This window comes from Pelodiscus sinensis, chromosome 28 (genome assembly GCF_052426305.1).
Source record: "Pelodiscus sinensis isolate ZL-2025 chromosome 28, ASM5242630v1, whole genome shotgun sequence".
Taxonomy (NCBI): domain Eukaryota; kingdom Metazoa; phylum Chordata; order Testudines; family Trionychidae; genus Pelodiscus; species Pelodiscus sinensis.
This window is the reverse complement of record NC_143079.1, coordinates 9,986,752-10,012,696: the sequence shown is the minus strand read 5'-3', so window position 1 is coordinate 10,012,696 and position 25,945 is coordinate 9,986,752. Positions and strand designations below refer to the sequence as shown.

The following is a 25,945-nucleotide window of genomic DNA, read 5'->3' as shown; positions in this document are numbered from 1 at the left end:
TTAATTTTGTTTAGCTAGCCGTGAGAACTCGGGGGATTGTCTGGAATATGGACAAATTTATGAATTCAGAAATCATGAGTCAGGAGCCTCAATCATAAAATGCCTAAAATCAAGAGATTTTAAAATCTAAAATATTTTGAAAGCTTTTAGTATTTTCCTTCTAATGTTTAAACCTCTAAACAAAAGCGTAATGGGGCCATACTTTAAGCTTTTCTCTGAAACCACAAGGGGCAAAAATGTACCTTGATAACAATAGCTGAGATTCTCTGGCATTCATGTTACTGCAAGAGCTGGCAGTTTAAGGCAAGATAACACGTATTGGAAGACTCAAAATAAAATTGCTAGAGTTGGCAACAATGTGTGTCTGCCCCTTTGTATTGGATCCTGCTTCATTAAAATAGAAAGGGACTATGGGCTCTGTGCAGAGATGCAGTAATTACTTGCATGATGCAAAATGTGACCCCCGCCTCCTATGGTGTGTACAGTGCATCAGAGGAAACACTCCAGGGTTTATTGTTAACATTTAGATTGGTACCTCCTTGTGCCAAGGATCATGCTATGTTGGCATTTCTAGGAAACAAAGCTGCCTCCAGCAAGAGTGTCTATTTACAGAACTGGGAAGTGAGCACAAGAGAAGGCAGGCAGCCCAGATACAGTCATGAATGGAAAACAGAAAGACGTGTTCATGTCCCATCCTGACACTCAGAAACTGGGGTCATTGTGAGAACTTGTTCCAAGCTGAAATTTGAGGAAACCACATGATTTTGCATTCCTAGGTCCTCCTAAAGGTACTGACTGGAATGGACTGTGCTTATAAGAGTGCACACCAGGAAGTGATGCATACTGGGTAGCAGGCAAAGTAATTCTGAGGGATTGTCATAAAGGTCTGCATCTCGGTGCAAACTGCCTCTGTGGCTGATACCAAATTAAGGACCATCACATTGAGCCTGCTATGAGGGTCATGTGGGTGCAGGGATATGCTCTAAATTACAGATTAGAGGTTCACATGAATAGGAGATCTGGGTTGCTTGCGTACTACAAAATGCAGCTCAATACACAACTATTTGCGGTATGCGTTGTCCAGTGCAGTTGTCTATCACTGCAATATTGCCATCTCTTGGTTTCTAGCAACTCAAACATGGGCAGATTTTTAGCTGGCTGCTTAGAAAATTAAGAGAAAAAGCATGGGTGAAGATCGTGAACACAACAATCCTGCTTGCCTGTATTTTCTTCTCTCTTGCTGTGACTGTTCGTGTGTGTGTGTTTTTTATATATATAAAGAGTATCTTCTACTAGAGCAGAATCAGAGCCTATGCTCTGAGAGACTGGAGAGAGTCTGAAGCTGATTTTTTGTCATTCTGCAAGATGGTTTCCTAGTGGCACAACTCCACAAAAATTACAACAGTTTCCAAAAAATACTCAGCACCTGAGTGATTCAGGAGGTTTAAGAAAAATTGGCTCTGAAAATGGATTGGAAAATACTTTTTAAAATTATACTGTTTTCAAATCTCAGATTTTATTTTAAATTTTACCATCTGCCTTAAAAGTGTAGCAGCTTCATTTTCTTGGAGTTTTTATAAAGTCCTATGTTTTAGATGAAAGGCAGAAAAATCACCATCCATTTTAATCCCATAATTTTTCTCTCCCATGCCCACTCAATCCTGTCCTTTTTCTAGCAATACTGCTAGGTGTCTCTTAGTTTCATTTATGCCATCTGCTTTTTTAATAACCTTTGCTGCTATCCCATATGTTTACTACACTTTGCATCGTATGGCTGCTTCTGTTGTGGAAAAGCAAGTGCATGCACTGAAATCAGTTGTCTTTGCCATGAATAATCTATTTGTTCCTAGAAGTAGCTGGGTTAGTGAATCAAGAAGCTACTTCAGCATTCTGAAAAGTTTGAAAAGAAGAAAAGCCAGGCTCAAGTGTTTGAAAGTTCTGAGTCAAACCTCAAATCATAAGATTTTTTTAAAAATTTTTTTATATTTATTTGCCTTCTGGTTTTTGAACCTTCAAAGTGCATTTGGCTTGTGTTTTCAAGCTTTTCTCTATATCCCGTGAGGCCTAGAAACTTTATTGTTGGTGTTTGTTTTCAGTGAAAGTTGAGATTCACCTCCATGTGCCTCCAGAAGCTGGAGCTTTCAGAAAGGCACCAAATTTCTTAAGTGTTACAGTAAGATTCCTGAGCAGCCAGAACATGGAGCCAAGAGCTCTGTCCATGTTTGTAAATTCCTGGAGTGTTTAATAAAGAACCCCTTATTTCAGGAAAGGTAATCTTTGCACTTTTATTGTTATTGTTGTTTTATTTCTTACTAGAAGGTTTACCTGGCATTGCTCGGGTCCTTGACTAAATAGATTTTTGGGACTTGGAATATGAAATGAAAATGTACATGAGTCATTTAAATCATTGCTCTGGGGTGGGGCTTGGGAGGAGGGGTTCAGGAGTCAGGCTGTCCTGAGGAGAGAGGATAACCCCATCCCCCTCTCACCTCAGCATCTTGGGGCCAGCTGAGAAGCTGCTGCAGCTCCACTGGGCCCAGCCAGGGGAGGGGTGAATGTTCCCTATCAGGGGCAGGTCCTGATGCATCTGCCTCCTGTGCTCCCCAGCCAGAGTGAGGAATGCAGCAAACTGTGCACTTTCCCCTCACTCCCTGATGAAGGGGAACAGCCATTGTTCAAATCAGTGTGGGGGGTGGGAAATTCAGCCCACTCTGCCCTCCCTCAACGGTACTTTGGGGTGGGAGGCTTGGAACTGGAGCAGTTCCGAATGTGCAGAGAGGAACCCCCCTCAGCCAGCCCCATTCACCTCATTGGTGATTCTGTCTTTTTCTGTACAGTTTTATGAGAAGCAATCCCATTCCAGGCACATCTGTTTTCCTGGCATAACCAAACTCTTATCAGCTTTAAGTTCTGGTAAGAGAAAGTTGTATATTGATTTTGGTGGGCCTAGCTCTTACCGTTTTGGAGTTCTTGAGCAAACCCATAGACAGACAGACTCTCACAAAGTCTCTCAAATCTACAGAAGATTGTTAAATGTATTTTGACAGGAACTTTGTTTTACTCAATGGGAAGCAAATGCAGCCAGTGGAATTTTCGGACTTTGGACATGTACAGGTTGAACCTCTTTAGTCCAGCACCCTCGGGACCTGGCCGGTTCTGAATCAGAGAATTTTCTAAACGACCAAAGGTCAATGTTGTCTAACAGTATTATCAACACTTGCACTACTGACTGGGTTGTTAAAGGACACTTAGGGGTAAATTAGAGCTAAATAACAGCACAGAACCCTGGGAGCCAGGCTTTGTGGCTGTAAATAAAATGTATGAAACTGCAGGAAACTTTGCCAAAAAAAATTTCTGAAAAGCAGACATGTTTTTTTGGCATCTTTGTAAACCTCATTCTGTGAGGAAGAAGGAATGTTCTAAAAGAGGGGTGTCTTTTTTTTTTTTAAACATTTGGCCCTGTGTAGATGGGACAAATATCAGAAAAACCCTTTTCAGAAGAAAAGTGGAAAAAGATACACAAATTGCTAAAAGTCTTTTTCTGTATAGTATAGCTATAGCCTGAGAAACACTGTACTAGACCATGTGTAACCACCACAGGGTGGATTTGAACCTGGGACTTCTGAAGTAGAGTATAGGAGCCTCTGTTTCAGTGGGCTCCCAGACCATGCTGTAGTGGTCTCTTGGTCTTGTCTGTTGCTGTGGTTTAGGTACCACTTGCATTGCTCAGTAACTACACTAGGTGTGTGGGTTACACATGCACATCTTTCTGTCTGTCCCCCTCCTTTCTCATCCCATGCCCATTGCCTTGATAGCTGAACAGAGGCTTGGTCTACCAACCCTGTTCTGTGTACGCTGAAAAGTTGTATTTTTCTAATGGGTTCTAGTTAATCAATATCATGCTGCTGATTGCACACATCCTGTTGCAAAGATGATCCATAGCAAACATGACGACAGTTAATGGCATTCTAGATGGTGCTTGGTCCTGCTGTGAGGCATCACTGAAACCTGGTGGAATGAGGAAAATCTGTGGGATTTTCACAATCATACCGGGATAAAAAATATATCGAAAGGATAGAGCAGGCCGGGTGGGTGGCAGAGTGGCACTGTATGTAGAATCAAATGAAATAAAAATATTAAATGAATCAACACGCTCAATAGAATCGATATGGATAGTAATTCCATGCTCCAATAATAAGAAATTAGCAGTAGGGATATATTACCAACCACCTGACCAGGACAGTGATACTGACACTGAAATGCTGAGGGAGATTAGAGAGGCTACCAAAATAAAGAACTCTATAATGATGGGGGATTTTAATTATCCCCATATTGACTGGGTACATGTCACCTCAGGAAGAGAAGCAGAGAGAAAAGTTCTCAATGGCTTAAATGACTGCTTCTTGGAGCAGCTGGTACAGGAACCCACAAGGGGAGAGGCAGTTCTCGATTTAGTCCTGAGTGGAGCGCAGGATCAGGTCCAAGAGATAACCGTTACAGGACCGCTTGGGAATAATGACCATAATATAATAACATTTAACATTCCTGTGGTGGGAAGAACACCTCAGCAGTCCAGCACTCTGGCATTTAATTTCAAAAAGGGGAATTACACAAAAATGAGGAGGTTAGTTAAACAGAAATTAAAAGGCACAGTGACTAGAGCCAAATCCCTGCAAGCAGCATGGAAACTTTTTAAAGACACCATAATAGAGGCCCAACTTAAATTTATACCCCAAATTAAAAAACATAGCAAGAGACCTAAAAAAGAGTCACCGCGGCTTAACCACCATGTAAAAGAAGCAGTAAGGGACAAAAAGTTATCTTTTAAGAAGTGGAAGTCCAATCCTAGTGAGATAAATAGAGAGGAACATAAACATTGTCAAATCAAGTGTAAAAATGAAATAAGAAAAGCAAAAAAAGATTTTGAGGAACAGCTAGCCAAAAACTCAAAAAGAAATAACAAAATGTTTTTTAAGTACATTAGAAGCAGGAAGCCTGCTAAAAAACCTGTGGGTCCCCTAGACGATCGAGATATAAAAGGAGCAATCAAGGACGATAAAGCCACTGTGGAGAAACTAAATGATTTCTTTGCTTCAGTCTTCACGGCTGAGGACATTGGGGAGATTCCCAAATCTGCACCGTCCTTTGTGGGTGATGAATCATCTGAGGAATTGTCTTGGATTGAAGTGTCATTAGAGGAGGCTTTGGAACAAATAGAAAAACTTAATGTTAACAAATCTCCGGGACCGGATGGCATTCACCCAAGGGTTCTAAAAGAACTCAAATGGGAAATTGCTGAGTTATTATTTGTGGCTTGTAACCTATCCTTTAAATCGTACCTAATGACTGGAAGGTAGCCAACGTGACACCAATATTTAAAAAGGGCTCTAGAGGTGATCCTGGCAATTACAGACTGGTAAGTCTAACTTCAGTACCGAGCAAATTAGTCGAAACAACAGTAAAGAATAAAATTGTGAGGCACATAAAAGAACATAATTTGTTGGACAAAAGTCAACATGGTTTCTGTAAAGGGAAATCCTGTCTTACTAATCTATTAGAGTTCTTTGAAGGGGTTAACAAACATGCAGACAAGGGGGATCCAGTAGATATAGTATACTTAGATTTTCAGAAAGCCTTTGACAAGGTCCCTCACCAAAAGCTCTTATGTAAATTACATGGCCATGGGATAAGAGGGAAGGTCCTTTCTTGGATTGAGAACTGGTTAAAAGACAGGAAACAAAGGGTAGGAATAAATGGTAAATTTTCAGAATGGAGAGGGCTAACTAGTGGTGCCCCCCAAGGGTCAGTCCTGGGACCAATCCTTTTCAACTTACTCATAAATGATCTGGAGAAAGGGGTAAGCAGTGAGGTGGTAAAGTTGGCAGATGATACCAAACTGTTTAGGATAGTCAAGACAGAAGCAGACTATGAGGGACTCCAAAAAGATCTCACCAAACTAAGTGATTGGGCAACAAAATGGCAAATGAAAGTTTGCAGATGATACCAAACTGTTTAGGATAGTCAAGACAGAAGCAGACTATGAGGGACTCCAAAAAGATCTCACCAAACTAAGTGATTGGGCAACAAAATGGCAAATGAAATTTAATGTGGATAAGTGTAAAGTAATGCACATCGGGAAAAATAACCTCAACTATACGTACAGTATGATGGGGGCTAATTTGGCTATGACAAATCAGGAAAGAGATCTTGGAGTTATCGTGGACAGTCCTCTGAAAACGTCCACATAGTGTGCAGCGGCGGTCAAAAAGGCTAATAGGATGCTAGGAATTATTAAGAAAGGGATAGAAAATAAGACCCAGAATATCTTACTGCCCCTGTATAAAACTATGGTATGCCCACATCTTGAATACTGTGTACAGATGTGGTCTCCTCACCTCAAAAAAGATATTTTGGCCTTGGAAAGGGTTCAGAAAAGGGCAACTAAAATGATTAGGGTTTTGGAACGGGTCCCTTATGAAGAGAGGTTAAAGCAACTGGGACTTTTAAGTTTAGAAAAGAGGAGACTGAGGGGGGATATGAGAGAGGTATATAAAATCATGAGTGGTGTGGAGAGGGTGAATAAAGAAACATTATTTATTAGTTCCCATAATAGAAGAACTAGAGGACACCAAATGAAATTAATGGGTAGCAGGTTTAAAACTAATAAAAGAAAGTTCTTCTTCACACAGCGTGTAGTCAACCTGTGGAACTCCTTGCCAGAGGAGGCTGTGAGGGCTAGAGCTATAACAGAGTTTAAAGAGACGCTAGATAATTTCATGGAGGTTAGGTCCATAAAAGGCTATTAGCCAGGGGATAGAACTGGTGTCCCTGGCCTCTGTTTGTCGGAGGCTGGAGAAGGATGGCAGGAGACAAATCGCTTGATCATTGTCTTTGGTCCACCTTCTCTGGGGCACCTGGTGCTGGCTGCTGTCAGCAGACAGGCTACTGTGCTAGATGGACCTTTGGTCTGACCCAGTACGGCCGTTCTTATGAGGAGGGCTCAATGACCTCCCAAGGTTCCTTCCAGTTCTATTATGCTATGATCCTATGATTTATGTTTAAAAAGCCCAGAGAGCTAATTGTATTGCTGAACAGAATTGCACATGAATTCTACAGTTATTTTTTTAATTCTGTTTCTAAAGGCTTCAGTCAAGGAACACTGTCTGCATCCTGAAATATTTTTTTCGATTTCATGGCTGATCACCCAAGGGTCCAAATAAGCAGCAGTCAGAGCAAGGCACTTTTTGTCTGTAAATAGCCCTTTTAAAATGGGAAGAATAGCATGAAAGGTTATCTTTAGTTAGCTTAATATAATCGGTGAGATCAAAGCATTATAAAATGCTTTATGCGTCTACAGCAATAAGAGGCTTTCACATTTGGTATTGACATATCTAGCACCAATGATCTCAAAAGACCGTTAAGTTGTTCACAATGTATACAGACACCCTCTTGTTTTTCAAAGGCATTACATTTCCACAGGAATCCATTGTATGAAGCCCTTTTCATTTTCCATGCTCACCACTATATTAACTTGTTTATGCTGCTTTAGGACTTGACATTTTTGTGGCATTTTACCCATGGCGTCATTAGGATTTAGCAGGATTAGAGTGCTTGCTTCTCTACACTCAACAACGTTTTTACACTGAAATGGTGGGGGATACGTAAAAAAAGAACATGATGCCGCTCCTCAGTTGGGGTAAATGGACATAACTCCATTGTATTTAACAGAGCTACACTGGTTTATACCAGCTGAGTGATCGTCTTGTATTTTCTTAATCAATCTCATAAGGAAGTCTCATAAGTGGAGGCAAATTGAAGTGTCAAATCTTTTTAAGTATACCTATGCGTGAATTACTAATGCCAAAACATTGCAGGTGGATTCGTTGCAGAAAATGTACTAAGCCAAGCGATCTGTTAGTGTAACTGACTAGGTATGAGAATGTAAAGGGCTGTATAGCTCATTAGAGGTCTCCCTTTAGTGTATGGTCCTGGAGGGTATGTACTCTAAGACCTGGTCTGCATTTAAAATGTCTTGGCAGTTAGGGCTGAAACAAAAAACAGGACTGTGTAGCACTTTAAAGACTAACAAGATGGTTTAATAGGTGATGAGCTTTCATGGGCCAGACCCACTTCCTCAGATCAAATAGTGGAAGAAAATTGTCACAACCATATATACCAAAGGATACAATTTAAAAAAATGAACACATATGAAAAGGACAAACCAAATTTCAGAACAGAAGGGGGATGGAGGGGAGGGGGAAGGGAGGGAGGTAAATGTCTGTGAGCTAATGATATTAGAGGTGATAATTGGGGAAGCTATCTTTGTAATGGGTAAGATAATTAGCGTCTTTATTCAAATTTGCATGTAAAGTGTCAAATTTAAGCATGAGTGACATGTTAGGGGAATGATTTGAAACAAAACTGATAGGGCCATATGGGTACAAGACTCAGTACACATAGAATCGTAATAAAGAACTTCAAAAGCTCGTGAAGTCTAATCTCCAGCACTCATGGCAGGACCAAACACCATCTAGACCATCCCTGTCATAGTTACAACACAAGAAGCATTTTTATACCCCCATAGCAGTGTACCCACTAGAGGGTTTTGCCAGAGCAGGTGTATTGGAAAGGAGCCATTCCTTGGCTCAAGTTGTAGTAGAAGGCCGTGCTCTCAACCATGGAATCTTGCAAGAAGCTATTTTTTTTCTGTCGCTGTTGCATTTGGTTTTGATATTTACCGCCATTCCCCTTTACCCCAACATCAACAAACGCCCACTTACCATCAGAAGCATCTTGAGGAGTGGCACCCCCTTTTGTAGATGGCTCAAGTCAGTCAGTTACTGGGTTTAGGGAGACTTTGGCTCAACTGAGGTAACAGGCAGAGCTGCCCCCTCTCAGGATGATTCAGGCGGCCACTCCAGGCCCCACACTTTGCAGGGCCCCACAGCGACCAGCTCAACTGGCCTATGGATAGGATGGTCTCCCATACTGCTCTGAGTCCCCAGGGCCCAGGCAGCCTGGGAGATTACTTGGGAGTCCTGGAGCTGGCAGCAAGGGTCAGCCTCCCTTCTCCCCACTCCTCCAGCCCCAGTAGTCACCACAGTGGTGAGAATCACAGGAAGTGGGGTCACGGAGCAACCTGTTCTGCTCTGTCACCATCTCCTGGCCAGGTCGCTCTGCTTCACTACGGCAGTGGAAAGTGGAGTGCCCTGACCCCAAGCTGCATGGCTCATGGGAGGGGGCTTCGAGCAGTAAGGGTGAGAGAGGGTGAGAGAATGCAGAGCTTGGGGGAAGGGAAGCGGGGGTAGAATTGTTGAAAGAGAGGAAGCGGAGAGTTGCGTTGTTTGCGGGAAAGAATATAGTTTGTACGTGAAGCGCACGAGAACCTGCTCACCTTCCCCCGCCGAGTTGTAATCCACGTGTCTGACCATATGGAAGCTGGAATTCACACAGAGTGAATGTAAATAAAGCTTTTTAAACGGCTTCGATATCAAAGCAATTTAGACTTCTCTCTCAGCAAGTGTTTCCATTCCTTCTCAGACACAGTTAGCATAAATGAGCATTCTACTGTTTAGATTGCCTTTGGACTGGAGGAGGTGGGAGTTTAAAACCCCAAATCCTGATTACTTTTTAATTGTTTTTATTTCAGAAGAATAACCTACATTTGTATGCTATTCTTCATTTCTTTTTGTATGTGGGGAACATTTTCCAGAAGAATGAAGGGAAAGGATTTAGATACAGAATCCCATTGACTATCTATGGGTAATTCCAATAGTAATTAAGGCCTAAATTAGAAAGGCCAAAGCAGGTGATAAGTAATAGTCAGCATGGATTTGTCAAGCCAACCTGATAGCTGTCTTTCCCAGGCTAACAAATCTTGTAAATAGGGTGAAGGTGTGATGTCTTGGAGGACAGAGTTTCTCAACCAGTGGCATGACTCAGGAGAAGTCTGGGGGGTACGTCAACACACCTGAAATTTGGAGAAAACTGAATTTTTATTTTAAGTTTTACAGCATTTTATTATTTTTGTACTTTTTACACCCAAAAATTTCATTGCCTGCCCTGCTATGATTAAATTGTTTAAACAAATGTGGTGCAATGGTAGAAAACAATTTTGTGTGTCTGAAAACTGTAGGTACTGGGGGTATTTATAACTTTTTTTTAAAGGGGGTACTTTGTAAAAAAAAAAAAAAAAAGGTTAAGAAACTGTTGTAGGACATGTGAGATCTTGATTTTAGTAAAGATTTAAATACTAGCTTGCATAATCATCTTATCAACAAATTAGGGAAATGGAACCTAGATGGAGCTACTACAAGGTGGGTGTGAAACCATTTGGAAAACTACTCCTGGGCTGTGTCTACATTGGCACCCTTTTCCGGAAAAGGGATGCTAATGAGACAAGTCAGAATTGCAAATGCTGCGGGGGATTTAAATATCCCCTGCAGCATTTGCATGAACATGGCTGCCGCTTTTTTCCGGCTCGGGGCTTTGCCGGAGAAAAGCGCCAGTCTAGACGGGATCTTTTGGAAAATAAAGCCTTTTCCGGAAGATCCCTTATTCCTGATTTTAAGAGGAATAAGGGATCTTCCGGAAAAGGCTTTATTTTCCGAAAGATCCCATCTAGACTGACGCTTTTCTCCGGCAAAGCCCCGAGCCGGAAAAAAGCGGCAGCCATGTTCATGCAAATGCCGCGGGGGATATTTAAATCTTCCGCGGCATTTGCAGTTCCGACTTGTCTCATTAGCATCCCTTTTCCGGAAAAGGGTGCCAATGTAGACACAGCCCTGGAGTTATCTATGGTTCACAGTAATTCTGGAAGAGCATAATGACAGGGATCCTGCAGAGATTAGTTCTAGGGCCAGTTCTGTTCAATATCATATAGAGTATGATAGCATATAGAGTAAGTTTATTAAAGATTGCAGATGACACCATGCTGGGAAGGGTTGCAAGTGCTTCAAAGTGTGGGAGTAAAATTCAGAATGATCTGGACAAACTGGAGAAATTTTCTGAAATAAACAGAATGAAATTGAATAAGGACAAAACAAAGTACTCCACTTAGGAAGGAACAATCAGTTTCACACATAGAAAACAAGAAATGACTGCCTAGGAAGGAGTACTGCAAAAAGGGATCGGATATCATAGTGGACCACAAACGAAATATGAGTCAACGGTGTAACACTGTTGGAAAAAAAAAAAAACATTGTAAACTGGGATGTCTTAGCAGGAGTCTTGTAAGTAAAAAGCAAGAAGTAATTCTTCTGCTCTACTCTGCACTGATTAGCTGGAGTACTGCATCCAGTTCTGTGCCCCATATTTCAAGGAGGATGTGAACAAATTGGAAAAAGTCCAGAGAAGAGCAATAAAAAATATTAAAGTTCTAGAAAACATGACCTATGAGGAAAGATTAAACAAACCCAATTCTTTTCAGCCTGGAAAAGAGAATACTGAAAAGGAACATGATAACCATTCTCAAGAACATAAAAGGTTGTTGCAAGAAGGAGTGAGAAAAATTGTTCTTAACCTCTGAGGAGAGGACAAAAATCAATGGGCTTAAATTGCAGCAAGGGAGGTTTACGTTGAACATTAGGAAAAAATTCCTAACTGTCAGGGTGGTTAAGCTCTGAAATAAGTTGCAGTTGGGGAAGTCTAGTCTGGATAGTAGGAAAAACTATTAATTTAGGAGGGTGGTGAAGCACTGGAATGGGTTCCCTAGAGAGTTGGTGGAATGTACATCCCTAGAGATTTTTAAGTTCTGGCTTGACAAAGCCCTGGCTGGGATGATTTAGTTGGGATTGGTCCTGCTTTCGGCAGGAGGTTGGACTCAATGACCTCCTGAGTTCTCTTCCAAATCTATGAGTCTATAAGTCTAAGTTGCCTAGGGAGGTTGCAGAATCTCCATCATTGGAGATTTTTAAGAGCAAGTTAAACACTTGCTAGGAATGGTCTAGATCATATTTAGTCCTGCCATGAGTGTAGAGGATTGGACTAGATGACTTCTCAAGGTCCTTTCCAGTCCTATAATTAGTCTTGTAAAATCTAAATGCAAAAACCTGAGCCAATTGACATCAAAGTGTTTAGTGGGTTGTGCCCTTGGCTATGAATTAGCAGACTTGTGTTCTAGTCCCAGCTCTTCTGCTGACCTTCTGTGTGACCTTCAGTAAGTTTTCAGTGCAGGTTTGATGCACTGAATGTTGCAGAGGATAGACGAGATGCACACATAGGGAGCTGCATCTCTGCACTCCTCACACAATGTAGTTCCAATCAGAGTTGGCTCCTTTAGGCATCTGTAATATAAATCATCATAATGATCCCCTATCCAGCTTGGGGCGGGACTCTGGGTGCTACTCTAATCTAAATATTTAATAGTTAATTGTGGGATGCAAATATCCTCTTGGATCAGTTGGAGGTTTCCTCTGAAATATATTAAAAATAAACTGGCTAAAAAGGAGAAGAAACACCCTGTGCCGCTAAATTAACCCTAGGATGTCGCTCAGAAAGTATGGATTTTCAACTAGAATCATTGTTCAGAATCAGAGGGTCAGAAAACCATATAGGGTCTTAGATAGGGGCCCATCTTCACTTCTGCTGTACCTCCATGGCAGTGTTCCATGCATTTAACAACTGGGATGAATTTTGCCTCTGTGTATCTAAACTATTTACAAATGTTGATGCAGTAACTTCGGCCTTGTCTTTGCTTACCTGGAAGGTTGAATTAAGATATGCAACTCCAGCTACATTATTACGTAGTTAGAGTTGACGTACCTTAATTTGACCTTTAGTGCCTTCTCCACAGTGGGAGGACGATGGTAGCAAATGCTCCCATCAACTTCCCTTACTCCATGCAAATCGAGCATTTCAGCATTTGATTTAGTGGGTCTTTATTAGACCTGTTAAATCGAACTCTGGAAGATTGACCACGGCAGTGTCAATTTTCCCACTAGTGAAGACATGGCCTTACTGTTTATATTATTACAGTGCTTTGATATCCTAACCAAGCTCAGGACCATATTGTGCTAAATTCTGTATAGACGCTTAATGAGAAGTTAGTCCCTGCCTTGAAGAATTTATCATTTATATAGATGAGACCAGGCCCACCAAGAGGGCAGGGTGGGGAAATCAAAGGGGTAACTGCCCTGGGATCTGGCAGTTTTAAAGAGCCTGGGAATCTTTTAAATGACCACCAAAGCATTAAGGGCTGGGGGGACAGGGCTGTTGTGGCACATGACAGCTGATACTCAGGGCTAATTCCCACAGCCACACCACTTCCGCACAAGGACCCAGCCTTTCGAGAGCATGGAGCTGCCCTCCGTCCAATGTTGCCCATGGCTCTTGGCTCCCTGGATGAGGCAGACAAAGGGAAAAAAAGCGACCAGACAACTCTGCCTTCCAAATCTATGTCGTGTCATAGGCGACTATACCTGTATTCCCCCTGTAGGGTCCAGAAAGAGCACCAACTCAATGCTCTGAGCTTCTTGGTCAAAGACCTGTGTCTCTGTCCCTCCTGACTGGGATATTTCCAGCCTGCCCAGATCCCTGCCTATGCAGTGAATACCCTGGCACAAGTTGGCTTGCTTTACTTTTCTCTTCAGAGACAGTCATCCAAGTCATTTCCGCAGTTAAGTTACCATGCAGCTCCCTTGAAGCAAACACATTTATTCTTAAGGTAAAAGCATTACAGAGAAAACATGTTCAAAATAATACAGAGAATCTTGGTGCATGCTAGTGAGCTTACCAAAGCAACTTGCTGACACCACCAAGGGCTTTGCCTGGTGCACTGTCCTTCAGACTCCATCTAAGGCTTTTCCTGTGGCTAACAGGGCTTCCCTCCTTTTGCTCAGAACAAGCACCCAGACCTATGGGCTACGTCTAGACTGGCATGATTTTCCACAAATGCTTTTAACAGAAAAGTTTTCCGTTAAAAGCATTTGCGGAAAAGTGTGTCTAGATTGGCACGGGACACCATTTTGTGCAGCTCTTATTGGCCAGGTAAATAAAGTGCTGGTGGCCCACCAGAGGCTAACCCTGGCAAACCACGTCTGACACATAGACCACCTACTGCCCATGCCTGGTCCATAATATTACAGGAAATTGCCATCTGTTTCCAGACTTGTCCTTAAGAGGGCCTGGGCCAACCTCCCCCTACCAAAGACCCAACCCGCTGCCCCACCTCTTCCCACCCTTCCCCCATTCTGCCTCTTCCCCAAGACCCACACCTGCTCTGCCCCACCCTAACTCTTCAGGTCCCTGCTCTGCTCCCTCCTGCCCCATTGCTGCTTTCCCTGAAGTCCCCTTCCCTGAGAGACAGGAACTGGAGTGTCTAGTGTGGGACAGCAACAGAGGTCACCCCCACACATGCTCACCAGCACTCAGCAGGCTGGGGCCAAGGCTGGGTTGATCCACTTCCTGCTGCCTCGGTGAGGTGGAGCAACCCAGCTGGGAGGAGGTGGTGGAGCAGAGCTGGCTGCTGTGTCACTCTGCTTCCCACAGTTCCTGCCGCCATGGTGAGTGTGAGACAGGAAGGAGCGGCCCCTGCTGCTGCCCCATGACAGGCTCTTCAGTGATCCCTGGGCCCCGCAGCTATCATCCATGCGGGGACCGTCCCATCTGTAGGACAGTTGAGGCAGACACCTCAGGACCCCCTAAAGCGCGGAGCCCAGGGAGATCACCCTGACCCATCTCTGGCTGTGTCACACTAACTACCTCTGGGTATGTCTACACTACCCTCCTATTTCGAAATAGGAGAGTAATGTAGGCATACCGCAATTGCAAATGAAGCCCGGGATTTGAATTTACCCGGGCTTCATTTGCATAAGCCGGGCGCCGCCGTTTTTAAATCCCGGCTGGTTCGAACCCCGTGCCGCGCGGCTACACGCAGCACGAACTAGGTAGTTCGAACTAGGCTTCCTAGTTCGAACTACCGTTACTCCTCGCCCAATGACAGCAGTCACCCCCACAAAAAATGCCTGGACAATTTTTCCCCAAGCATCTCGCCGCTGCGCCTTCACAAAGAGAACTCCTTCAGGCACCTGTACAAAGTAGCCAGATGTTCAAACATGCTCAGCATTCAGCAGGCTTAAACTCTTCCCAGTGGGAAGTTTTGGTTTTGGAGCCCTTCTGAAAAACTGGCTTCTGCTGTCGACGACTAATATCCGGCTTGCAACGAGTGTGTCACTTATGCGGCTGCTTCGTTTCTATTAATCAGAAAAGTAGATGTTCCTATTGATGGTCCCTAGTAGCAGCAGGTCTTGCTATTTTTTTCTAGTGCTCTCTACAGCGGGAGGTAACAGTAGAGCAAAGCAGGGAAGGAACCTCTATGAGTGCTAAGTACTATTGGCAAAAATAAAAATCGAATGAAATGGTAGAAAGGACCTGTAATTGGCTTTTGCTTGAGACTAGGCATAGGAAGAACGCTGCACAAAATGTACAGAAACAGGCCACATGAGCTATGCACATTCTTCTGTATTAGAAGATGAGAGGAAAGGAATAAAACCGAGCCCTGGTTATCATGGGAAATGGAATTTTAGCAATAATGGGCCTCATTCTGTTGCCAAGGGCAGAGAGATGAATGACGTTTCCTAATAAAAAATCTTTGGGGCAAATCAATTATCCCAGATTGCATGTGTGTGTTCTTAAATGGGCACCGTGATCATTGTTTTTGATTAAGATAAGGATACGTGAAGGTTTACTGAAGAGGAACTGCTGACTTCCTGCAATGTTAATTTAACCCTTCTTTTAAGAGGACGTTTCATAGGGCATTGCTTTGATTTCCCCCTCCCCCCATGGGAGATGGTATCTAACTCACTTCTTTTTGTGTCTTTTTAACCCCCCCCCCCCCCCCCCATAATATACTATTAGAGCTGTATGGATAACAGATTTAGTGGCTTGGCAGCAACTGTGAGAAATCGGGGGGAGGAGAGGGATCATACAAAAATGCCATGTTGAAACATTTTGGAGGAGTCACCAAGTGTTGTGTGCGCATTTCAAGCTGAACTAACCGGGTGTTAGATTTTTGGCCGTAAACATTTTTAAACTTTTAAAAATAAAATTCAAATCAAAACATTTCCTTTCAAACATGTCCAGAGGGAACTGATGCAAACAGAAACATTTCAAGGTTGCCAAATCTGCTTTTCAGCAAAATAGTTCAGCTGAAATATACCACACAGTAATTTTAGAGCATCCACTGACCTGCACTGCATAGGCTTTGAAGGGAGAACACATCGGGCAAATGTCCAGTCTAACTGGCCTTAAGACCCTGGATCATTGGCCATCACAAGAGACATGACAGAATTGCAAAACTCTTGAACTTTGGGCCCATCTATAATCTTTTCCCTAGGGCCCAGTGAAATTTAGCTTGTACCTCTTCAAACTACTTAGACAGTGAATTCTTTGAAGGTCGTGAGAAATAAATCAGTCAAAGAATCTGACTAATCATGGCTCAAGGTCATGCAGACAAATGTCAACCTGTGTATGATAATTTTTCAAGATAAAGTATTGCTACTTTAACAGCATTACCTCCACATGCTGCGACACACTCGCTTCTTAAGCAGACTCATTGGAGTCATTTCTGTCTGCTACGTAAATAGAGTATCATGATAGGGACACAGGAATGGCGAATTCATAAGGCGAGTCTGTGATTGTTTGGGAGGATTTTCTTTAAGCTCCAGGAGTGGAAATCTTTCCTAATGTAACTCAGATGAAGCTAATTCACCCTTCTTTAATGCTGATTTAACTTGATTGTGCATGATTAATCTCTCATGCTAGTGGAAATCAGGAGACCGCCAGCTTCTTGCCATGTAAGAGAATGAAGAATCAGAACCAAAGGAATGAAACCAGTGTAAGTGCATGTCTACACTAGAAAAATATTTTGAAATAACTACATTCAAAATAATAACTGCCAAAATAACAAAATCGAAAATGGGGGAGCCTCAAAATTAGTCCAAGGCGCAGGCTCTGTCATTGTGGACATGCTATCTCAACTTAGAGGCCCAGAAAGCATTGGGGAGTAATTACGTTGAATGACTCTGGAGAGTCGTTATTTCGAAATAGCAGCAGCAGAGCATTCACATTACCGCAATTTCGAAAGAACTATTTTGAAATGTGTTATTCCCCGAGGAAAGCAGGAGGATAGATTTTGAAATAACCAGTCCATTACTCTGAAACAACAGGGTTGGTAGTGTGGATGCTCTGCTTATTATTTTGAAATAAGGGGGGTTATTTTGAAATGACTCCCTCGTGTAGATCAGGGCTAAGAATGCCTAAATACCTGTGTGGGTCTAGGCCTTACCAATCAAAATGAGATGTTGCTTCCTTTACAGTATCCATCCCAATGCAATTCAACTGGTGTGTCATTGGCGTGACAGCAAGGTCAGGCATGTTGACTTTGATAGTCACACAAGGGGTAAATTTGGCTCCCTGCCTTTATTTTTATGCAGTCACAATCCAAACTTTGAAAGGGTAAAAACAGATATCGAGTTGCCTTTTTAAAATAAAACAGCCTCCGTAAAGGCAAAATAATAAATGTAAGTGAGGGCTTTTCAGGCAGCTGAAGCCAGTGCACTGCCTCAAGGCATCTTATTCAGCAATGTTCTGTGCTATGGACATCATGTAGAGATACCTGTGCCAAGGGGAGATAAGTAAGGGAGATGGGGAAGAGGTAGCGCTGGTGCCATTCAGCTGTTTCTGTAACATGACAGGAGGCTGCAGCAAAATCATTCTAGTCCACTCAGTGTCATACAGAATTCAGTTAACTTCAAAAAGGCAAAGTGTATGGCTAACTCTGCTGCAATGTGACCTTGAGTGTAGGAAGGTCACTTACATGTTGCATCTTTGGCATACAGAAGAAGAGAAATGAAAAATTCATGGAACCGTTTCCTGGTCATATTTGACTTCAGAATATTCCTTCTCCCCCAACCAGACCCTTCATCCAATTTTCTCTTTCATTTGCCTTAAATTGAAGCAGGATTTCTCTGAAAGTGATGGATATTGTCTGACTCTCAATACTTAATGAGATGCCCTGTAGCACAATAGCATCAGTGACTGTGGTTATTTGTCATAACACTTAATCATTTTTTCAGAAGCTAAATCTTGAAAGAGACATATCCTTATTTATAACTTTTTAGGTGGAAAATATTAATAGGATTGTTTTGTGGTTCTAATTCAGGTATTGTAAACTACTGTATATTTTAGAGAGCTTGTCTGATTAAAAACTCCTCCTAAACAGTAAGGCTACGTCTACACTGGCATAATTTTCCGAAAATGATTTTAACGGAAAACTTTTCCTTTAAAAGCATTTTCGGAAAAGCGCATCTAGATTGGAAGGACGCTTTTCCGGAAAAGCACTTTTTGCGGAAAAGCGTCCGTGGCCAATCTAGACGTGCTTTTCCGCAAAAAAGCCCCAATCGCCATTTTCGCGATCGGGGCTTTTTTGCGGAAAACACTACCGTGCTGTCTACACTGGCCCTTTCGGGCAAAAGTCTTTCGGAAAAAGTCTTTTGCTCGAACGGGAGCAGCATAGTTTTTCCGGAAAAGCACTGATGATTTTACATTAGATCATCAGTGCTTTTGCGGAAATTCAAGCAGCCAGTGTAGACAGCTGGCAAGTTTTCCCGGAAAATCAGATGATTTTCCGGAAAAACCTTGCCAGTGTAGACACGGCCTAAGAGTTAAAATCACCAAATTTGGTATAGAGCTTCTTCTGATCTTAACAATGCAACATAAGGGTTTGCTTGTGCCAGGAACATGGAATATGCCAGGAATGAGGTTGCTTCTCATAAAACCAAACAGAAAAGAGAATAATCAAATAAAGTAGTGTTCAAAATTGACAGAACTGAGTGATGTTGAAAGAGACTGGACCAAGATGAGCCAGAAACACAGGATGGACGTGGACTAGGCTTGCTTCTCAATAAACTTTACAGAAGAGATAAAACAGAAATTTGAAGTAGTGCTTTGTTTTGGCACAGATAAATCAATGCTTAAGGTTTGAAAGATAGGAGAAAATGTCATTGCAACTCCTTTTTTTGTTAAAACATAGTGAATGATAAGAGTTAGTAGGGATCAAGAAAAAATATATTTAATGGGAAAAATTACATTGATTTTTTTCTATGAAATCTGAAATAAAAATTAACTGCCTAAAAATTAACACTGTCGTTTTTTAAAAATGTGAGCATTTAAACAAAGTATGTACATTTTCCATTTATTTTCCATCCCCCCTCCTTAATTGATTTAGAGATCTGAACAATTCCGGGTATATCTTCTAGTAAAATGTAATGCTCAGAAGTGTTGAAGGAGTAAAGATTTGATTCTGTCACTTGCTTCCAACTGGATATACAGGCAGTCCCCGAGTTACGCAGATCCGACTTATGTCGGATCCGCAGTTACGAACGGGGTGCTCCCTCTCCCTGGTCTCCAGCAGACCAGGGAGAGGAAGCAAAGCAGCGGAACACACGGGCAGCGGACAGCACAGATGCGTCTGGTCTGTCCGCTGCCCGTGTGCTCCGCGGCTTTGCTCTGCTTTGCTCCCCGTCCCCCTGGTCTGCAGACCCCCCCTCCCCCCCCCCGGTCAGACAGTTTGGACTATGGGGGAAGGGGGTGTGTGCAAACGGCTGCCTGCACTTACAATGTAATTCCTCTATGATCATGCTGTAGGTCAGAGCTAAGAAGTTCCTAGTTTGCACTAACATAATCGCCTGGCAACATCAATGCAAAATAGGGACTTTTTAGTTCACACTTAGTGTCCACACAGAGCAGTGACATTGAAGCCCTTTGGTGCACATTGCTCTTTACACCTTAATAGTCCAGCCTGTAGCACAGCACAGACAGATGACAAATCTTTGTTTTTCAAATCACTAACTAAACCCCATAATTGCTTCGTCAGTTGAGTATTATAACTACTTTATACATCACACAAAGAAGCAGCATGGGATAAACTCTAGTGTATGTGAGGATTAGTTAGACCTTGAAATATTAGAAGTACTTTACCCCTGTTCTGAAGCCACTAATGCCAGTCACTCTTGGAACAGGCAACCAGCCTCGCTGTATTACTGTTCTGATCTAATATGGCTCTCACTTGGTACACAGCTTTTCTGTCAGGGTTAAATATACTGTTTCAAGTTACCACCCTTCCAATTTATCATATTGATACCCTTTGTGACATATTGCACGCTGCTTTGGAGCATTGACCGCAGTTTAGATAATGCATTTGCCTACTTCAATCCCTCCCCTGTACTTTCAGTTGGAGGTAGTACTCTACACTTTTTCTCCTGTCAGCTTCCATCCCAGATGCACCAGGCTGCTTCTCTCTGTGATGTTAGACACTGATCTCTGCATATTTGTCCCAGATTTTCTCTAGGTACAATTACAGGTAAATTCCTTGTTATTGCTGTGGCTGTTACTTCTCCTACCTGGATGCACATTACATTTACATGCATATACTCGTGTGCTTTTCTCTCACTAGAATTTGGCCCCAAAGTACTGTCATATGCTTTTATATTCTGTTTGCTTTCAAGGGTAGGATGTTCATGATTAGGAAAAATATTAGGCACACAAAGCTTTTTATTTATGGTAGGCATATTCACCTGCTGTGCTGGGGATTTCCAATTACATTACCCAAAGATTTATTTCTAGCTGGTGCCTTGAAAACTTGAATAATTGTGAATGGCAATAAATTGTGTGATACACTAAGGGACAAAAAAAATCCACAATTGTGCCTCTTCACCTGCATGCATAAATAAGAGAGAAGGCAATTGATGGGATAAGTTACCAGTATTTGAAGGTCTCTTCTTAGGACCTATATTCTAGTGAAGGTCAGAAGAATCTTTGGCTGCCTATCTGTCATTTATAGGGAGTAAAATTCAAGTCTTGTATGAACATCACCATAATTTCTGATGAGATGTGTAAATCACAGAGCTGTGCAGAGAGATTCAACTTCTTGTGGCACAGTATGTAAGTCCTATTTCTGTCTCTGCCGCTGGCCTCCAGTGTGACTTCGGGCATGTCATGTCATGGATTTGTGCCTCAGTTTCCCAATATGTAAAATGGACGATCATTTTGCCTAGCTCCTTTTGCAATGTTACTTGAAATATATGGATTAAAAAGTCCTGGGTAAGAGCTAAGCAATATTCCTGATACTGCTTACTTATGCATTTCACCCATCTTTCCTATTGCCTTTTCTGCTATCTCACTCTATTGGTAGTTCATTCATCCACCACTTGATTATGTCATAATCCTCATCTGTAAGTTCTGCCTTTAGTCTACCTCTTTGCATTGCATCTGATATGCTAGAGCTTTGATCTCGGAGTGAGGTTTCTAGGCCTACCATGATAAAAGGGAATATTATGCTTGGCTATAATAAGTATGTCTATACTCAGGGCCGCATTATGACTTTTGTGGGCCCTAGGCACTTTTGCCTTCATGGGCCCCTTCCTCCATAAAAAAATATTAAAAATTATTTTTAATATCACTTTAAATATTTCAACTTTTTATTTCTGTTTTAGGCAAAATTTAATAGATTTTCATGGGCCTTAAAAGTTTCATTTTTTTTCTGATGTGGGAAAAAAATTAAAACATTTTCTTCAACCCTAAAAGTTCATTTTTTTTTCTGATTTTAAAAGAAATTAAAACATTTTCATGGGCCCCTAAAAGTATTGTGAGCCCTAGGCACTGTGCCTACTGTGCCTAATGGATAAGTCAGCCCTGTCCACACTTCAGGGAAGCCTCAAAATTAGTCTGAGGCGGGGTTCCCTAATGTAGACATGCTATCTCGATTTGGAGCCCGAGCAGGCACTGGGGAGGAATAACATAGAATGGCCCTGGTGAGGGGTTATTTTAAAATACAGCAGTGGAGCGTCTACAGGGCCTTATTGCAAAATAGATATTTCGGAATAGGAGTTATTCCTTATAGAATGAGGTTTACAGATTTCAGAATAAACAGTCCGTTATTTCTAAATTATTTCAAAATAACGGAACGGCTGTGTAAACGCTCGCACTGTTACTTCGAAATAATGGTGCAATGTAGACAGTCCCTAATTGTAGCCTATAGAGTGATATTTTCTTAGAGTTCTTATTTCCTCATGGTTTCAATATGTTTATTATAATTGGGTACAATACGTTTATATTAAAGTTGTTTGGCTGTAACACAAGGGACTTACAGGACACATTTGGTATGTTGTTCTAAGACAAACTTTGCAGACATATGTCTGGGAACTTTCACCCAGAGAGCAAAGTTCACATATGTTCTGGACCTTTCACCTAGATAGATGTTGAAGGTCTAAAGCATAAGGTCCACAGGTGGCATTTGAAAATAAGGTAGCACACAGACTTTACTAAGCTCATACACTTTTAAACATGAGAGGTGCCCCACAATTTGGAAAAACCCCAAATAACTAGTTAAGATCAGACTGAAATAGCTGATAAGGACAGACATAACAAATGTGATACTTAACCAAAAAAGGCCAATGGTCACGAATTATGCATATGAGAATAAGTTGAGATCAATGATATACTGATGTATAGGAAAAAGACATGCTGATATTAGGAAGGTGACGAAAAAGGGAAACATTTCCTACTGAATATAAAATCACCATAAAAAATAACGCATCAGCATAACATGTTATGAAAGTGGCGTCCACACCTAGGGAAGTAGGACAAGGGGATGGAGTCTTTGGCAGGTTCTAGAACAATGACCTCTGGTGACAATAGGAAAGACGATGGTAATGAGGAAGATGATGGATAACACTTCAGGTTGTTCTACAAAAGATGGTGAGAGGACATGGAAGTGAAGCTGTATTTTGTTTGTTGGCCATGTTTGTCCAGGATCGGACCTAGTATAGATGTGCACTACATTTGTAAATGTACTCGTGTTTCTACACAGTGTGAGTGTTTCAACTGCCCCTCTGTACTGGGCCTGATCCTCTACAAAGACCTGTCAACCCTCAAAATGATAACTGGGCATTCATAAGTAATGTATATTATTGATACACAATCTAAAGATCAGGTAACATAACTAGCACCGTAAGCATCTGACAAAGTGGGTCTTTGCCCATGAAAGCTTATGCTCCAATACATGTGTTAGTCTATAAGGTGCTACAGAACTCCTTGTTGCTTTTGCAGATCCAGACTAACATGGCTACCTCTCTGATACATAACTAGCACCAACTCTCTCTTTTTCTCTTTCTCTTTCTCTTTCTCTCTTTCTCTTTCACAGATACATTTTCGTTGAAGTTCATACAGATCTCCTATTGAGTTCAATCCAAACTCTCACAGCATTAACTGCATCTGAACAAAATGGGAAGAAGGGTAATTATTGCTCACAGCAGAGCTGTAGCAATGTTGCTCCCAGAATATTAGGGAGATGAGGCGGGTGAGGAAATATCTTTTATTGGACCAACTTCTTTTTCGAGCTAATTCAGAGCCCTTCTCCAGGTCTGGGAAAGGCACTCACAGCATGGCAGAGGGAACAGAGGAGTTAGCATGTCAGTCCAACAGACAGTGCGGATTAGTAGGCCAAGAAGAGTGGTCCAGGAAAGGTGATTTCCCCGTTCATTCTGGAGGCAAGCCCCAGCTGGCTCCCGTAGGCTTTGAGCTGACCAGGAAAACAAAGTGCCAGTTCAGAAGTTCCATGGAAGCCTCTAGGGGCTACACTGGTTTGGGTGAGTTTATGTGGAAGGCACTCAGAGTCTATGCTTTTGGGCAGAGGTATAACAATTCAAGAGACAGTGATCCTGCTCCTGTTGAAGTCAATGGTAAAAGTCCCAATGACTGCAGTGCACAGAATCAGGCATATGGAGAGAGGAAAAAAAAATCATGCGATGGTGGTTCTAAACAGAGGCTTGTAGTCTCCACGGCTCACAGCCCTGCAGCTTTCGTCAGTATTTAAGACTGGAATTTTCAAAGGGAGGCATATTAGGTTATTATAATATCTGAGAGGCCAATAAGGTATGGTGTTACTATTTCCATTTTACTGAGAGCGAACCAGTACATGGGATGACTTTCCTGAAATAATAATAAAAAAAGTCTTTCAAGTATAATGACCTGATCCCAGGTTTCCGCAGTCATAGTCTGGTGCTCTAACCACTGAACTATTGTTCTTATCAAAGTGCTATCTAAATTGGGCATCTAACTCTGGTCATCTGGCATTGGCCACTGTTGGAAGACAGGATACTGGACTAGATTGACTTTTTGGTCTGACCCAGTCTGGCCGTTCTGTTGTTCTTATTCCTTGGGCAACACCAGACTACATTGATTTAAAACCCTGAAGAAATAGGGGAGGGTGCACAAGTTCATAGGGTGTGTAGTTGTGGAGAGAAATGGATTAACATTTGAAACGGGTAAGTTATTAGTAACATTAGTCAGAGCTTTTCTCCACTTAAAATGCTTCCATGAAGACACTGTCTCGAAGCAGGGGGCTTACGTCAGCATAATGGCATTCGAGGGTGTCGATTTTGACACCTCTGAGCCAAATAGTTAAACTGACCTAATTTGGCAATGTAGAGCAGGTTTCAGTAATGCCAAACATAGTGACAAGTACCATCTGAATTCAAGGAAGGGCTTTTGAATAGAACAAGTGGATATGGAAAATAAATCCAAGATTTCCATAGAGACAATGTTCAGATTTGCCTTAATCTTTCAAAAGGGGAAGGAAAAAAAATAAAAATTCCTTCTATATCCTAAAATAAATGTCTCCAAGGGAGCATGTTACACTCAACTGCTCCCTACAGCATGAATGCATAACTCTGCTATCTCTGATAATGGATTGGTGATGCAAAGTTAAAATCCCTCCCGGAGTAAAAGACTGAAATATTGTTGCAAAGAAATGTGCACTCTGAGAATGGCTGATTTGTATGTGCCTCAGCGTGCTGTTGCATAGGTTCTTCTGAGGGTTCACAGGATAACGAGCACTTTTATTTTTAAATACTTCTGTGCAACAGAGCTCTTCCAAATTGCATGCATATTGATTAATGAGGTTGCATAATTTATGCTTCCACTTATTTCATCACTCTGGAGTTTCAGTTTTTCCTGGCAGTTGCTAGATTGCTTTTTAAATTTAGTCTGAGTTGAGAGAGAATTTATTTTTGTGTATTCCTCCTTCATAATTATTTTTCTTAAATATTGTTTTGTAAATTATTGTGTTATCAATTCATCTGCATACCAAGCCTTCCTGCTTAGTTCCCATGCCGTATTTCTTTAAATCCTGTATGACATCCTTATTACGTCTTATGTCAGGCAACCCTTCCTGACGATCCATTTACTTTCTTTGTAGTCTTCTCTTTTAAATCAAATGAACAGATACGAACTTAAAGGCAGTTTAATAGAATAGACTAGGAGCTGCCTCTTTGCTTACAGATGCATAGACATTTCAGATGTAGAAGACCAGTGTTAGATCACCTCATGGCCGATTTCGCCCCTCAATCATAAATCCTGGTTCAGTGAAGACGGTCCCACGTTTCACAGCTGTCGTCTTTTTTAGAGAAAAGAGCGTCCAGTGCTCAGGAACTGCCATGAGAAATAAGAAACCTGGGTTCAAATGCATGTTATGCCACAGATTTGGTATGTGACCATGAGCAAGTCACTTAGGCTCTCTCCATGTTTATGAGGGGGTGTCAAGTACAGAGGCTGTATGACCCCTTAGCCATGGGTGCAAGTAGTCGTGTAAATGCTGTGGCACTGCTCCCGTGAGCAAAGCCAGAGGAGTGGTGTGCAACCTCATGCAGCCCCGTGGAACTGTTGCCCACGCATAGGGTTGCCAGATGCCACTGGTTTCTGTCCATGTCGGGTTTTTTACCCCTACCGGTATTATTAAAGTGACCCATGCATAAAGCAAAGGCAGGCCAAGTGAGGTGCATGCTGATTTCCCACAGCACTGAAGGGGAGAGCCGTGCGCTCCTCTGCATCCCGTCAACGTGCTGCTATGGTTCAATCAAACTCCCCTATCCCGGGAGACCATCTTGGT

General features: G+C 42.0%; 1 protein-coding gene across 3 annotated transcripts in view; it reads left to right on the top strand.

Annotated features, from left to right (window-relative positions):
• The window catches only part of LRRTM4 (leucine rich repeat transmembrane neuronal 4), a 488,761-nt gene that overhangs the window by 349,803 nt on the left and 113,013 nt on the right, over positions 1-25,945 (top strand). The window contains exons 1-2 of one of the 3 annotated variants that reach the window (XR_012897959.2): positions 22,688-22,755; positions 23,201-23,356. The exons of the other annotated variants lie outside the window; for them this stretch is intronic. The gene's annotated coding sequence lies outside the window, so the exon portion shown is untranslated. Of the gene's footprint in view, positions 1-22,687; positions 22,756-23,200; positions 23,357-25,945 lie in introns of those variants that run through there. 3 annotated transcript variants of the gene reach the window in all.